This window comes from Giraffa tippelskirchi, chromosome 14, assembly GCF_054371585.1.
Source record: "Giraffa tippelskirchi isolate mGirTip1 chromosome 14, T2T-mGirTip1v1.2.pri, whole genome shotgun sequence".
NCBI lineage: Eukaryota > Metazoa > Chordata > Mammalia > Artiodactyla > Giraffidae > Giraffa > Giraffa tippelskirchi.
Window position 1 is genome coordinate 4,802,730 of NC_137288.1, and position 16,911 is coordinate 4,819,640.

Genomic DNA, 16,911 nt, shown 5'->3' on the forward strand with positions numbered 1-16,911 from the left:
AGGAGAAGCTCCCTGAGGAGCCTGGCATGGGATCCAGAGAGGCAACCCCCGCCTCCCGCTGCGACTCCAGGAAAAGCACGACCTTCGACCCTGCATTCGAGATGAAGCCCGGTTTCCCCTTACTGTGACCCGAGAGAAAGGCTGAGTCCCCGCGGCTCCCTTGATGCCACTCCAGAGATGCCCCGAGATGCCCATCCCACCTCGAGGGGCACCCCGAGGGTCTTAGCTCAATGCTTGCCGCGGACCCGGTGCGCTGCAGCGCCTCCTGGGGAAACCCAAGGCGGCTCCCTCCCCTCACCGCTCCATAGGAGGCACCACGACCCCGCTGGGCTAATAGGGGCGACGGGCCAGGGTCCCCGCCGCAACTCGAGAACCCACCGCCGCAAGTCGAGAAACCCCACGGGATGCCACGCCCACTGCGTGAGGAGGCGCTTTTCCCTTGCAGGGCGTGGAGAGCATGCCCCGGTACCTCTCCCGGCTCAGAACGGGGCTTCACTCCGTGCGGCCGACACCAGGTGTCCCCCGAGATAGCCGTGCCAACCGGTCAAGAAGGCAGGGCTTCCCGCCACAGCGCGAGAGCGTCCTGTGGGCCCCCCTCCGTGCGAGAAGGGGCCCTTTGTATCTGCAGCGACTCGAGAGCCATCTTGAGTGCTCTCTGGCCCTCAAAGGAGGCTGGACTCCCTCTCGGCGCCCCCAGAGGTTCCCCGAGATCCCCGTGTCCCCACGAGAGCGGAGCCCCGAGTCTCCAGGCGCGGCTCGACAGCGACCCCGCCTCGCCTACGCCACCTCTTCTCGAGAGGGGGGCCGCCGGCTTTGCCTCCACTCGACTGGAATCCCTACTTTCCTTCGCACCTCAAAAGGCGGCCTGTCACTTCTCCTGACGCTCCAGAGGAGGCCCCAAGACACCAGTTCTGGCCCCAAGAACGAAGGTCCCCAAGGAAAACCGCAATGGCACATGGGGCCCCATTGCATCGCAGCGAATCGACGGGAAGCCCAGCTGCCCCTGGCAATGGCAAAGGAGGTCGGCACTTCCCAGAGGCAACAAGAGAAGCTCCCTGAGGAGCCTGGCATGGGATCCAGAGAGGCAACCCCCGCCTCCCGCTGCGACTCCAGGAAAAGCACGACCTTCGACCCTGCATTCGAGATGAAGCCCGATTTCCCCTTACTGTGACCCGAGAGAAAGGCTGAGTCCCCGCGGCTCCCTTGATGCCACCCCAGAGATGCCCCGAGAAGCCCATCCGACCTCGAGGGGCACCCCGAGGGTCCTAGCCCTATGCGTGCCGTGCCGCGGACCCTGTGCGCTGCAGCGCCTCCTGGGGAATCCCGAGGCAGCTCCCTCCCCTCGCCGCTCCAAAAGAGGCAACACCACCCCAGTGGGCTAACAGGGGAGACGAGCCAGGGCCCCGCCACAACTCAAGAACCCACCACCGCAAGTCGAGAAAACCCATGTGATGCCACGCCCATTGCGTGAGGAGGCACTTTTCCCGTGCAGGGCATGGAGAGCATGCCCCGGCACCTCTCCCGGCTCAGAACGGGGCTTGACTCCGTGCGGGTGGCACCAGGTTTCCCCCGAGATACCCGTACCAACCCGCCAAGAAGGCAGGGCTTCCCGCCACAGCGCGAGAGCGTCCCGTGGGCCCCCCTCCCTGCGAGAAGGGGCACTTTGTATCTGCAACGACTCGAGAGCCATCCTGAGTGCTCTCTGGCCCTGCAAAGCAGGCTGGACTCCGTCTAGGCAGCCCCAAAGGTTCCCCGAGATCCTCGTGTCCCCACGCGAGTGCAACCCCGAGTCTCCCGGCGCGGCTCGACAGCGACCCCGCCTCTCCTACGCCACCTCTTCTCGAGAGGGGGGCCGCCGGCTTTGCCTCCACTCGACTGGAATTCCTACTTTCCTTCGCACCTGAAGAGGAGGCCTGTCCCTTCTCCTGATGCTCCAGAGGAGGCCCCAAGACAGCAGTTCCGGCCCCAAGTCCAAAGATCCCCAAGGAAGACCGCAATGGCACATGGGGCCCCATTGCATCGCAGCGAATCGACGGGAAGCCCAGCTGCCCCTGGCAATGGTAAAGGAGGCCGGCCGGCACTTCCCAGAGGCAACAAGAGAGGCTCCCTGAGGCGCCTGGCATCGGATCCAGAGAGGCAACCCCCGCCTCCCGCTGCGACTCCAGGAAAAGCACAACCTTCGACCCTGCATTCGAGATGAAGCCCGGTTTCCCCGTCCTGTGACCCGAGAGAAAGGCTGAGTCCCCTCGGCTCCCTTGATGCCACTCCAGAGATGCCCCGAGATGCCCATCCCACCTCGAGGGGCACCCCGAGGGCCCTAGCTCAATGCTTGACGGAGACCTGGTGCACCGCAGCGCCTCCTGGGGAATACCGAGGCGGCTCCCTGCCCTCGCCGCTCCAAAGGAGGCAACACCACCCCACTGGGCTAACAGGGGAGACTGGCCAGGGCCCCGCCACAACTCGAGAACCCACCGCCGCAAGTCGGGAAAACCCACGTGATGCCACGCCCATTGCGTGAGGAGGCACTTTTCCCGTGCAGGGCATGGAGAGCATGCCCCGGCACCTCTCCCGTCTCAGAACGGGGCTTGACTCCGTGCGGGTGACACCAGGTGTCCCCCGAGATACCCGTGCCAACCCGCTAAGAAGGCAGGGCTTCCCGCCACAGCGCGAGAGCGTCCCGTGGGCCCCCCTCCCTGTGAGAAGGGGCCCTTTGTATCTGCAGCGACTCGAGAGCCATCCTGAGTGCTCTCTGGCCCTGCAAAGCAGGCTGGACTCCGTCTAGGCGGCCCCAGAGGTGCCCCGAGTTCCCCGTGTCCCCACGCGAGTGGAACCCCGCGTCTCCAGGCACAGTTAGACAGCGATCCCACCTCCCCTACGCCACCTCTTCTCGAGAGGGGGGCCGCCGGCTTTGCCTCCACTCGACGGGAATCCCTACTTTCCTTCGCACCTCAAGAGGAGGCCTGTCACTTCTCCTGACGCTCCAGAGGAGGCCCCAAGACACCAGATCCGGCCCCAAGGCCAAAGGTCCCCAAGGAAGCCCGCAATGGCACATGGGGCCACATTCCATTGCAGCAAATCGACGGGAAGCCCAGCTGCCCCTGGCAATGGCAAGGGAGGCCGGCACTTCCCAGAGGCAACAGGAGAAGCTCCCTGAGGAGCCTGGCATGGGATCCAGAGAGGCAACCCCCGCCTCCCGCTGCGACTCCAGGAAAAGCACGACCTTCGACCCTGCATTCGAGATGAAGCCCGGTTTCCCCTTACTGTGACCCGAGAGAAAGGCTGAGTCCCCGCGGCTCCCTTGATGCCACTCCAGAGATGCCCCGAGATGCCCATCCCACCTCGAGGGGCACCCCGAGGGTCCTAGCTCAATGCTTGCCGCGGACCCGGTGCGCTGCAGCGCCTCCTGGGGAAACCCAAGGCGGCTCCCTCCCCTCACCGCTCCATAGGAGGCACCACGACCCCGCTGGGCTAATAGGGGCGACGGGCCAGGGTCCCCGCCGCAACTCGAGAACCCACCGCCGCAAGTCGAGAAACCCCACGTGATGCCACGCCCACTGCGTGAGGAGGCGCTTTTCCCTTGCAGGGCGTGGAGAGCATGCCCCGGTACCTCTCCCGGCTCAGAACGGGGCTTCACTCCGTGCGGCCGACACCAGGTGTCCCCCGAGATAGCCGTGCCAACCGGTCAAGAAGGCAGGGCTTCCCGCCACAGCGCGAAGGCGTCCTGTGGGCCCCCCTCCGTGCGAGAAGGGGCCCTTTGTATCTGCAGCGACTCGAGAGCCATCTTGAGTGCTCTCTGGCCCTCAAAGGAGGCTGGACTCCCTCTCGGCGCCCCCAGAGGTTCCCCGAGATCCCCGTGTCCCCACGAGAGCGGAGCCCCGAGTCTCCAGGCGCGGCTCGACAGCGACCCCGCCTCGCCTACGCCACCTCTTCTCGAGAGGGGGGCCGCCGGCTTTGCCTCCACTCGACTGGAATCCCTACTTTCCTTCGCACCTCAAAAGGAGGCCTGTCACTTCTCCTGACGCTCCAGAGGAGGCCCCAAGACACCAGTTCTGGCCCCAAGAACGAAGGTCCCCGAGGAAAACCGCAATGGCACATGGGGCCCCATTGCATCGCAGCGAATCGACGGGAAGCCCAGCTGCCCCTGGCAATGGCAAAGGAGGTCGGCACTTCCCAGAGGCAACAAGAGAAGCTCCCTGAGGAGCCTGGCATGGGATCCAGAGAGGCAACCCCCGCCTCCCGCTGAGACTCCAGGAAAAGCACGACCTTCGACCCTGCATTCGAGATGAAGCCCGATTTCCCCTTACTGTGACCCGAGAGAAAGGCTGAGTCCCCGCGGCTCCCTTGATGCCACCCCAGAGATGCCCCGAGAAGCCCATCCGACCTCGAGGGGCACCCCGAGGGTCCTAGCCCTATGCGTGCCGTGCCGCGGACCCTGTGCGCTGCAGCGCCTCCTGGGGAATCCCGAGGCAGCTCCCTCCCCTCGCCGCTCCAAAGGAGGCAACATCACCCCAGTGGGCTAACAGGGGAGACGAGCCAGGGCCCCGCCACAACTCAAGAACCCACCACCGCAAGTCGAGAAAACCCACGTGATGCCACGCCCATTGCGTGAGGAGGCACTTTTCCCGTGCAGGGCATGGAGAGCATGCCCCGGCACCTCTCCCGGCTCAGAACGGGGCTTGACTCCGTGCGGGTGGCACCAGGTGTCCCCCGAGATACCCGTACCAACCCGCCAAGAAGGCAGGGCTTCCCGCCACAGCGCGAGAGCGTCCCGTGGGCCCCCCTCCCTGCGAGAAGGGGCACTTTGTATCTGCAACGACTCGAGAGCCATCCTGAGTGCTCTCTGTCCCTGCAAAGCAGGCTGGACTCCGTCTAGGCAGCCCCAAAGGTTCCCCGAGATCCTCGTGTCCCCACGCGAGTGCAACCCCGAGTCTCCCGGCGCGGCTCGACAGCGACTCCGCCTCTCCTACGCCACCTCTTCTCGAGAGGGGGGTCGCCGGCTTTGCCTCCACTCGACTGGAATTCCTACTTTCCTTCGCACCTGAAGAGGAGGCCTGTCCCTTCTCCTGATGCTCCAGAGGAGGCCCCAAGACAGCAGTTCCGGCCCCAAGTCCAAAGATCCCCAAGGAAGACCGCAATGGCACATGGGGCCCCATTGCATCGCAGCGAATCGACGGGAAGCCCAGCTGCCCCTGGCAATGGTAAAGGAGGCCGGCCGGCACTTCCCAGAGGCAACAAGAGAGGCTCCCTGAGGCGCCTGGCATCGGATCCAGAGAGGCAACCCCCGCCTCCCGCTGCGACTCCAGGAAAAGCACGACCTTCGACCCTGCATTCGAGATGAAGCCCGGTTTCCCCGTCCTGTGACCCGAGAGAAAGGCTGAGTCCCCTCGGCTCCCTTGATGCCACTCCAGAGATGCCCCGAGATGCCCATCCCACCTCGAGGGGCACCCCGAGGGCCCTAGCTCAATGCTTGACGGAGACCCGGTGCACCGCAGCGCCTCCTGGGGAATACCGAGGCGGCTCCCTGCCCTCGCCGCTCCAAAGGAGGCAACACCACCCCACTGGGCTAACAGGGGAGACTGGCCAGGGCCCCGCCACAACTCGAGAACCCACCGCCGCAAGTCGGGAAAACCCACGTGATGCCACGCCCATTGCGTGAGGAGGCACTTTTCCCGTGCAGGGCATGGAGAGCATGCCCCGGCACCTCTCCCGTCTCAGAACGGGGCTTGACTCCGTGCGGGTGACACCAGGTGTCCCCCGAGATACCCGTGCCAACCCGCTAAGAAGGCAGGGCTTCCCGCCACAGCGCGAGAGCGTCCCGTGGGCCCCCCTCCCTGCGAGAAGGGGCCCTTTGTATCTGCAGCGACTCGAGAGCCATCCTGAGTGCTCTCTGGCCCTGCAAAGCAGGCTGGACTCCGTCTAGGCGGCCCCAGAGGTGCCCCGAGATCCCCGTGTCCCCACGCGAGTGGAACCCCGCGTCTCCAGGCACAGTTAGACAGCGATCCCACCTCCCCTACGCCACCTCTTCTCGAGAGGGGGGCCGCCGGCTTTGCCTCCACTCGACGGGAATCCCTACTTTCCTTCGCACCTCAAGAGGAGGCCTGTCACTTCTCCTGACGCTCCAGAGGAGGCCCCAAGACACCAGATCCGGCCCCAAGGCCAAAGGTCCCCAAGGAAGCCCGCAATGGCACATGGGGCCACATTCCATTGCAGCGAATCGACGGGAAGCCCAGCTGCCCCTGGCAATGGCAAGGGAGGCCGGCACTTCCCAGAGGCAACAGGAGAAGCTCCCTGAGGAGCCTGGCATGGGATCCAGAGAGGCAACCCCCGCCTCCCGCTGCGACTCCAGGAAAAGCACGACCTTCGACCCTGCATTCGAGATGAAGCCCGGTTTCCCCTTACTGTGACCCGAGAGAAAGGCTGAGTCCCCGCGGCTCCCTTGATGCCACTCCAGAGATGCCCCGAGATGCCCATCCCACCTCGAGGGGCACCCCGAGGGTCCTAGCTCAATGCTTGCCGCGGACCCGGTGCGCTGCAGCGCCTCCTGGGGAAACCCAAGGCGGCTCCCTCCCCTCGCCGCTCCATAGGAGGCACCACGACCCCGCTGGGCTAATAGGGGCGACGGGCCAGGGTCCCCGCCGCAACTCGAGAACCCACCGCCGCAAGTCGAGAAACCCCACGTGATGCCACGCCCACTGCGTGAGGAGGCGCTTTTCCCTTGCAGGGCGTGGAGAGCATGCCCCGGTACCTCTCCCGGCTCAGAACGGGGCTTCACTCCGTGCGGCCGACACCAGGTGTCCCCCGAGATAGCCGTGCCAACCGGTCAAGAAGGCAGGGCTTCCCGCCACAGCGCGAGAGCGTCCTGTGGGCCCCCCTCCGTGCGAGAAGGGGCCCTTTGTATCTGCAGCGACTCGAGAGCCATCTTGAGTGCTCTCTGGCCCTCAAAGGAGGCTGGACTCCCTCTCGGCGCCCCCAGAGGTTCCCCGAGATCCCCGTGTCCCCACGAGAGCGGAGCCCCGAGTCTCCAGGCGCGGCTCGACAGCGACCCCGCCTCGCCTACGCCACCTCTTCTCGAGAGGGGGGCCGCCGGCTTTGCCTCCACTCGACTGGAATCCCTACTTTCCTTCGCACCTCAAAAGGAGGCCTGTCACTTCTCCTGACGCTCCAGAGGAGGCCCCAAGACACCAGTTCTGGCCCCAAGAACGAAGGTCCCCAAGGAAAACCGCAATGGCACATGGGGCCCCATTGCATCGCAGCGAATCGACGGGAAGCCCAGCTGCCCCTGGCAATGGCAAAGGAGGTCGGCACTTCCCAGAGGCAACAAGAGAAGCTCCCTGAGGAGCCTGGCATGGGATCCAGAGAGGCAACCCCCGCCTCCCGCTGCGACTCCAGGAAAAGCACGACCTTCGACCCTGCATTCGAGATGAAGCCCGATTTCCCCTTACTGTGACCCGAGAGAAAGGCTGAGTCCCCGCGGCTCCCTTGATGCCACCCCAGAGATGCCCCGAGAAGCCCATCCGACCTCGAGGGGCACCCCGAGGGTCCTAGCCCTATGCGTGCCGTGCCGCGGACCCTGTGCGCTGCAGCGCCTCCTGGGGAATCCCGAGGCAGCTCCCTCCCCTCGCCGCTCCAAAGGAGGCAACACCACCCCAGTGGGCTAACAGGGGAGACGAGCCAGGGCCCCGCCACAACTCAAGAACCCACCACCGCAAGTCGAGAAAACCCACGTGATGCCACGCCCATTGCGTGAGGAGGCACTTTTCCCGTGCAGGGCATGGAGAGCATGCCCCGGCACCTCTCCCGGCTCAGAACGGGGCTTGACTCCGTGCGGGTGGCACCAGGTTTCCCCCGAGATACCCGTACCAACCCGCCAAGAAGGCAGGGCTTCCCGCCACAGCGCGAGAGCGTCCCGTGGGCCCCCCTCCCTGCGAGAAGGGGCACTTTGTATCTGCAACGACTCGAGAGCCATCCTGAGTGCTCTCTGGCCCTGCAAAGCAGGCTGGACTCCGTCTAGGCAGCCCCAAAGGTTCCCCGAGATCCTCGTGTCCCCACGCGAGTGCAACCCCGAGTCTCCCGGCGCGGCTCGACAGCGACCCCGCCTCTCCTACGCCACCTCTTCTCGAGAGGGGGGCCGCCGGCTTTGCCTCCACTCGACTGGAATTCCTACTTTCCTTCGCACCTGAAGAGGAGGCCTGTCCCTTCTCCTGATGCTCCAGAGGAGGCCCCAAGACAGCAGTTCCGGCCCCAAGTCCAAAGATCCCCAAGGAAGACCGCAATGGCACATGGGGCCCCATTGCATCGCAGCGAATCGACGGGAAGCCCAGCTGCCCCTGGCAATGGTAAAGGAGGCCGGCCGGCACTTCTCAGAGGCAACAAGAGAGGCTCCCTGAGGCGCCTGGCATGGGATCCAGAGAGGCAACCCCCGCCTCCCGCTGCGACTCCAGGAAAAGCACGACCTTCGACCCTGCATTCGAGATGAAGCCCGGTTTCCCCGTCCTGTGACCCGAGAGAAAGGCTGAGTCCCCTCGGCTCCCTTGATGCCACTCCAGAGATGCCCCGAGATGCCCATCCCACCTCGAGGGGCACCCCGAGGGCCCTAGCTCAATGCTTGACGGAGACCCGGTGCACCGCAGCGCCTCCTGGGGAATACCGAGGCGGCTCCCTGCCCTCGTCGCTCCAAAGGAGGCAACACCACCCCACTGGGCTAACAGGGGAGACTGGCCAGGGCCCCGCCACAACTCGAGAACCCACCGCCGCAAGTCGGGAAAACCCACGTGATGCCACGCCCATTGCGTGAGGAGGCACTTTTCCCGTGCAGGGCATGGAGAGCATGCCCCGGCACCTCTCCCGTCTCAGAACGGGGCTTGACTCCGTGCGGGTGACACCAGGTGTCCCCCGAGATACCCGTGCCAACCCGCCAAGAAGGCAGGGCTTCCCGCCACAGCGCGAGAGCGTCCCGTGGGCCCCCCTCCCTGCGAGAAGGGGCCCTTTGTATCTGCAGCGACTCGAGAGCCATCCTGAGTGCTCTCTGGCCCTGCAAAGCAGGCTGGACTCCGTCTAGGCGGCCCCAGAGGTGCCCCGAGATCCCCGTGTCCCCACGCGAGTGGAACCCCGTGTCTCCAGGCACAGTTAGACAGCGATCCCACCTCCCCTACGCCACCTCTTCTCGAGAGGGGGGCCGCCGGCTTTGCCTCCACTCGACGGGAATCCCTACTTTCCTTCGCACCTCAAGAGGAGGCCTGTCACTTCTCCTGACGCTCCAGAGGAGGCCCCAAGACACCAGATCCGGCCCCAAGGCCAAAGGTCCCCAAGGAAGCCCGCAATGGCACATGGGGCCCCATTGCATCGCAGCGAATCGACGGGAAGCCCAGCTGCCCCTGGCAATGGCAAGGGAGGCCGGCACTTCCCAGAGGCAACAGGAGAAGCTCCCTGAGGAGCCTGGCATGGGATCCAGAGAGGCAACCCCCGCCTCCCGCTGCGACTCCAGGAAAAGCACGACCTTCGACCCTGCATTCGAGATGAAGCCCGGTTTCCCCTTACTGTGACCCGAGAGAAAGGCTGAGTCCCCGCGGCTCCCTTGATGCCACTCCAGAGATGCCCCGAGATGCCCATCCCACCTCGAGCGGCACCCCGAGGGTCTTAGCTCAATGCTTGCCGCGGACCCGGTGCGCTGCAGCGCCTCCTGGGGAAACCCAAGGCGGCTCCCTCCCCTCACCGCTCCATAGGAGGCACCACGACCCCGCTGGGCTAATAGGGGCGACGGGCCAGGGTCCCCGCCGCAACTCGAGAACCCACCGCCGCAAGTCGAGAAACCCCACGGGATGCCACGCCCACTGCGTGAGGAGGCGCTTTTCCCTTGCAGGGCGTGGAGAGCATGCCCCGGTACCTCTCCCGGCTCAGAACGGGGCTTCACTCCGTGCGGCCGACACCAGGTGTCCCCCGAGATAGCCGTGCCAACCGGTCAAGAAGGCAGGGCTTCCCGCCACAGCGCGAGAGCGTCCTGTGGGCCCCCCTCCGTGCGAGAAGGGGCCCTTTGTATCTGCAGCGACTCGAGAGCCATCTTGAGTGCTCTCTGGCCCTCAAAGGAGGCTGGACTCCCTCTCGGCGCCCCCAGAGGTTCCCCGAGATCCCCGTGTCCCCACGAGAGCGGAGCCCCGAGTCTCCAGGCGCGGCTCGACAGCGACCCCGCCTCGCCTACGCCACCTCTTCTCGAGAGGGGGGCCGCCGGCTTTGCCTCCACTCGACTGGAATCCCTACTTTCCTTCGCACCTCAAAAGGCGGCCTGTCACTTCTCCTGACGCTCCAGAGGAGGCCCCAAGACACCAGTTCTGGCCCCAAGAACGAAGGTCCCCAAGGAAAACCGCAATGGCACATGGGGCCCCATTGCATCGCAGCGAATCGACGGGAAGCCCAGCTGCCCCTGGCAATGGCAAAGGAGGTCGGCACTTCCCAGAGGCAACAAGAGAAGCTCCCTGAGGAGCCTGGCATGGGATCCAGAGAGGCAACCCCCGCCTCCCGCTGCGACTCCAGGAAAAGCACGACCTTCGACCCTGCATTCGAGATGAAGCCCGATTTCCCCTTACTGTGACCCGAGAGAAAGGCTGAGTCCCCGCGGCTCCCTTGATGCCACCCCAGAGATGCCCCGAGAAGCCCATCCGACCTCGAGGGGCACCCCGAGGGTCCTAGCCCTATGCGTGCCGTGCCGCGGACCCTGTGCGCTGCAGCGCCTCCTGGGGAATCCCGAGGCAGCTCCCTCCCCTCGCCGCTCCAAAAGAGGCAACACCACCCCAGTGGGCTAACAGGGGAGACGAGCCAGGGCCCCGCCACAACTCAAGAACCCACCACCGCAAGTCGAGAAAACCCATGTGATGCCACGCCCATTGCGTGAGGAGGCACTTTTCCCGTGCAGGGCATGGAGAGCATGCCCCGGCACCTCTCCCGGCTCAGAACGGGGCTTGACTCCGTGCGGGTGGCACCAGGTTTCCCCCGAGATACCCGTACCAACCCGCCAAGAAGGCAGGGCTTCCCGCCACAGCGCGAGAGCGTCCCGTGGGCCCCCCTCCCTGCGAGAAGGGGCACTTTGTATCTGCAACGACTCGAGAGCCATCCTGAGTGCTCTCTGGCCCTGCAAAGCAGGCTGGACTCCGTCTAGGCAGCCCCAAAGGTTCCCCGAGATCCTCGTGTCCCCACGCGAGTGCAACCCCGAGTCTCCCGGCGCGGCTCGACAGCGACCCCGCCTCTCCTACGCCACCTCTTCTCGAGAGGGGGGCCGCCGGCTTTGCCTCCACTCGACTGGAATTCCTACTTTCCTTCGCACCTGAAGAGGAGGCCTGTCCCTTCTCCTGATGCTCCAGAGGAGGCCCCAAGACAGCAGTTCCGGCCCCAAGTCCAAAGATCCCCAAGGAAGACCGCAATGGCACATGGGGCCCCATTGCATCGCAGCGAATCGACGGGAAGCCCAGCTGCCCCTGGCAATGGTAAAGGAGGCCGGCCGGCACTTCCCAGAGGCAACAAGAGAGGCTCCCTGAGGCGCCTGGCATCGGATCCAGAGAGGCAACCCCCGCCTCCCGCTGCGACTCCAGGAAAAGCACAACCTTCGACCCTGCATTCGAGATGAAGCCCGGTTTCCCCGTCCTGTGACCCGAGAGAAAGGCTGAGTCCCCTCGGCTCCCTTGATGCCACTCCAGAGATGCCCCGAGATGCCCATCCCACCTCGAGGGGCACCCCGAGGGCCCTAGCTCAATGCTTGACGGAGACCTGGTGCACCGCAGCGCCTCCTGGGGAATACCGAGGCGGCTCCCTGCCCTCGCCGCTCCAAAGGAGGCAACACCACCCCACTGGGCTAACAGGGGAGACTGGCCAGGGCCCCGCCACAACTCGAGAACCCACCGCCGCAAGTCGGGAAAACCCACGTGATGCCACGCCCATTGCGTGAGGAGGCACTTTTCCCGTGCAGGGCATGGAGAGCATGCCCCGGCACCTCTCCCGTCTCAGAACGGGGCTTGACTCCGTGCGGGTGACACCAGGTGTCCCCCGAGATACCCGTGCCAACCCGCTAAGAAGGCAGGGCTTCCCGCCACAGCGCGAGAGCGTCCCGTGGGCCCCCCTCCCTGTGAGAAGGGGCCCTTTGTATCTGCAGCGACTCGAGAGCCATCCTGAGTGCTCTCTGGCCCTGCAAAGCAGGCTGGACTCCGTCTAGGCGGCCCCAGAGGTGCCCCGAGTTCCCCGTGTCCCCACGCGAGTGGAACCCCGCGTCTCCAGGCACAGTTAGACAGCGATCCCACCTCCCCTACGCCACCTCTTCTCGAGAGGGGGGCCGCCGGCTTTGCCTCCACTCGACGGGAATCCCTACTTTCCTTCGCACCTCAAGAGGAGGCCTGTCACTTCTCCTGACGCTCCAGAGGAGGCCCCAAGACACCAGATCCGGCCCCAAGGCCAAAGGTCCCCAAGGAAGCCCGCAATGGCACATGGGGCCACATTCCATTGCAGCAAATCGACGGGAAGCCCAGCTGCCCCTGGCAATGGCAAGGGAGGCCGGCACTTCCCAGAGGCAACAGGAGAAGCTCCCTGAGGAGCCTGGCATGGGATCCAGAGAGGCAACCCCCGCCTCCCGCTGCGACTCCAGGAAAAGCACGACCTTCGACCCTGCATTCGAGATGAAGCCCGGTTTCCCCTTACTGTGACCCGAGAGAAAGGCTGAGTCCCCGCGGCTCCCTTGATGCCACTCCAGAGATGCCCCGAGATGCCCATCCCACCTCGAGGGGCACCCCGAGGGTCCTAGCTCAATGCTTGCCGCGGACCCGGTGCGCTGCAGCGCCTCCTGGGGAAACCCAAGGCGGCTCCCTCCCCTCACCGCTCCATAGGAGGCACCACGACCCCGCTGGGCTAATAGGGGCGACGGGCCAGGGTCCCCGCCGCAACTCGAGAACCCACCGCCGCAAGTCGAGAAACCCCACGTGATGCCACGCCCACTGCGTGAGGAGGCGCTTTTCCCTTGCAGGGCGTGGAGAGCATGCCCCGGTACCTCTCCCGGCTCAGAACGGGGCTTCACTCCGTGCGGCCGACACCAGGTGTCCCCCGAGATAGCCGTGCCAACCGGTCAAGAAGGCAGGGCTTCCCGCCACAGCGCGAAGGCGTCCTGTGGGCCCCCCTCCGTGCGAGAAGGGGCCCTTTGTATCTGCAGCGACTCGAGAGCCATCTTGAGTGCTCTCTGGCCCTCAAAGGAGGCTGGACTCCCTCTCGGCGCCCCCAGAGGTTCCCCGAGATCCCCGTGTCCCCACGAGAGCGGAGCCCCGAGTCTCCAGGCGCGGCTCGACAGCGACCCGGCCTCGCCTACGCCACCTCTTCTCGAGAGGGGGGCCGCCGGCTTTGCCTCCACTCGACTGGAATCCCTACTTTCCTTCGCACCTCAAAAGGAGGCCTGTCACTTCTCCTGACGCTCCAGAGGAGGCCCCAAGACACCAGTTCTGGCCCCAAGAACGAAGGTCCCCGAGGAAAACCGCAATGGCACATGGGGCCCCATTGCATCGCAGCGAATCGACGGGAAGCCCAGCTGCCCCTGGCAATGGCAAAGGAGGTCGGCACTTCCCAGAGGCAACAAGAGAAGCTCCCTGAGGAGCCTGGCATGGGATCCAGAGAGGCAACCCCCGCCTCCCGCTGCGACTCCAGGAAAAGCACGACCTTCGACCCTGCATTCGAGATGAAGCCCGATTTCCCCTTACTGTGACCCGAGAGAAAGGCTGAGTCCCCGCGGCTCCCTTGATGCCACCCCAGAGATGCCCCGAGAAGCCCATCCGACCTCGAGGGGCACCCCGAGGGTCCTAGCCCTATGCGTGCCGTGCCGCGGACCCTGTGCGCTGCAGCGCCTCCTGGGGAATCCCGAGGCAGCTCCCTCCCCTCGCCGCTCCAAAGGAGGCAACATCACCCCAGTGGGCTAACAGGGGAGACGAGCCAGGGCCCCGCCACAACTCAAGAACCCACCACCGCAAGTCGAGAAAACCCACGTGATGCCACGCCCATTGCGTGAGGAGGCACTTTTCCCGTGCAGGGCATGGAGAGCATGCCCCGGCACCTCTCCCGGCTCAGAACGGGGCTTGACTCCGTGCGGGTGGCACCAGGTGTCCCCCGAGATACCCGTACCAACCCGCCAAGAAGGCAGGGCTTCCCGCCACAGCGCGAGAGCGTCCCGTGGGCCCCCCTCCCTGCGAGAAGGGGCACTTTGTATCTGCAACGACTCGAGAGCCATCCTGAGTGCTCTCTGTCCCTGCAAAGCAGGCTGGACTCCGTCTAGGCAGCCCCAAAGGTTCCCCGAGATCCTCGTGTCCCCACGCGAGTGCAACCCCGAGTCTCCCGGCGCGGCTCGACAGCGACTCCGCCTCTCCTACGCCACCTCTTCTCGAGAGGGGGGTCGCCGGCTTTGCCTCCACTCGACTGGAATTCCTACTTTCCTTCGCACCTGAAGAGGAGGCCTGTCCCTTCTCCTGATGCTCCAGAGGAGGCCCCAAGACAGCAGTTCCGGCCCCAAGTCCAAAGATCCCCAAGGAAGACCGCAATGGCACATGGGGCCCCATTGCATCGCAGCGAATCGACGGGAAGCCCAGCTGCCCCTGGCAATGGTAAAGGAGGCCGGCCGGCACTTCCCAGAGGCAACAAGAGAGGCTCCCTGAGGCGCCTGGCATCGGATCCAGAGAGGCAACCCCCGCCTCCCGCTGCGACTCCAGGAAAAGCACAACCTTCGACCCTGCATTCGAGATGAAGCCCGGTTTCCCCGTCCTGTGACCCGAGAGAAAGGCTGAGTCCCCTCGGCTCCCTTGATGCCACTCCAGAGATGCCCCGAGATGCCCATCCCACCTCGAGGGGCACCCCGAGGGCCCTAGCTCAATGCTTGACGGAGACCTGGTGCACCGCAGCGCCTCCTGGGGAATACCGAGGCGGCTCCCTGCCCTCGCCGCTCCAAAGGAGGCAACACCACCCCACTGGGCTAACAGGGGAGACTGGCCAGGGCCCCGCCACAACTCGAGAACCCACCGCCGCAAGTCGGGAAAACCCACGTGATGCCACGCCCATTGCGTGAGGAGGCACTTTTCCCGTGCAGGGCATGGAGAGCATGCCCCGGCACCTCTCCCGTCTCAGAACGGGGCTTGACTCCGTGCGGGTGACACCAGGTGTCCCCCGAGATACCCGTGCCAACCCGCTAAGAAGGCAGGGCTTCCCGCCACAGCGCGAGAGCGTCCCGTGGGCCCCCCTCCCTGTGAGAAGGGGCCCTTTGTATCTGCAGCGACTCGAGAGCCATCCTGAGTGCTCTCTGGCCCTGCAAAGCAGGCTGGACTCCGTCTAGGCGGCCCCAGAGGTGCCCCGAGTTCCCCGTGTCCCCACGCGAGTGGAACCCCGCGTCTCCAGGCACAGTTAGACAGCGATCCCACCTCCCCTACGCCACCTCTTCTCGAGAGGGGGGCCGCCGGCTTTGCCTCCACTCGACGGGAATCCCTACTTTCCTTCGCACCTCAAGAGGAGGCCTGTCACTTCTCCTGACGCTCCAGAGGAGGCCCCAAGACACCAGATCCGGCCCCAAGGCCAAAGGTCCCCAAGGAAGCCCGCAATGGCACATGGGGCCACATTCCATTGCAGCAAATCGACGGGAAGCCCAGCTGCCCCTGGCAATGGCAAGGGAGGCCGGCACTTCCCAGAGGCAACAGGAGAAGCTCCCTGAGGAGCCTGGCATGGGATCCAGAGAGGCAACCCCCGCCTCCCGCTGCGACTCCAGGAAAAGCACGACCTTCGACCCTGCATTCGAGATGAAGCCCGGTTTCCCCTTACTGTGACCCGAGAGAAAGGCTGAGTCCCCGCGGCTCCCTTGATGCCACTCCAGAGATGCCCCGAGATGCCCATCCCACCTCGAGGGGCACCCCGAGGGTCCTAGCTCAATGCTTGCCGCGGACCCGGTGCGCTGCAGCGCCTCCTGGGGAAACCCAAGGCGGCTCCCTCCCCTCACCGCTCCATAGGAGGCACCACGACCCCGCTGGGCTAATAGGGGCGACGGGCCAGGGTCCCCGCCGCAACTCGAGAACCCACCGCCGCAAGTCGAGAAACCCCACGTGATGCCACGCCCACTGCGTGAGGAGGCGCTTTTCCCTTGCAGGGCGTGGAGAGCATGCCCCGGTACCTCTCCCGGCTCAGAACGGGGCTTCACTCCGTGCGGCCGACACCAGGTGTCCCCCGAGATAGCCGTGCCAACCGGTCAAGAAGGCAGGGCTTCCCGCCACAGCGCGAAGGCGTCCTGTGGGCCCCCCTCCGTGCGAGAAGGGGCCCTTTGTATCTGCAGCGACTCGAGAGCCATCTTGAGTGCTCTCTGGCCCTCAAAGGAGGCTGGACTCCCTCTCGGCGCCCCCAGAGGTTCCCCGAGATCCCCGTGTCCCCACGAGAGCGGAGCCCCGAGTCTCCAGGCGCGGCTCGACAGCGACCCGGCCTCGCCTACGCCACCTCTTCTCGAGAGGGGGGCCGCCGGCTTTGCCTCCACTCGACTGGAATCCCTACTTTCCTTCGCACCTCAAAAGGAGGCCTGTCACTTCTCCTGACGCTCCAGAGGAGGCCCCAAGACACCAGTTCTGGCCCCAAGAACGAAGGTCCCCGAGGAAAACCGCAATGGCACATGGGGCCCCATTGCATCGCAGCGAATCGACGGGAAGCCCAGCTGCCCCTGGCAATGGCAAAGGAGGTCGGCACTTCCCAGAGGCAACAAGAGAAGCTCCCTGAGGAGCCTGGCATGGGATCCAGAGAGGCAACCCCCGCCTCCCGCTGCGACTCCAGGAAAAGCACGACCTTCGACCCTGCATTCGAGATGAAGCCCGATTTCCCCTTACTGTGACCCGAGAGAAAGGCTGAGTCCCCGCGGCTCCCTTGATGCCACCCCAGAGA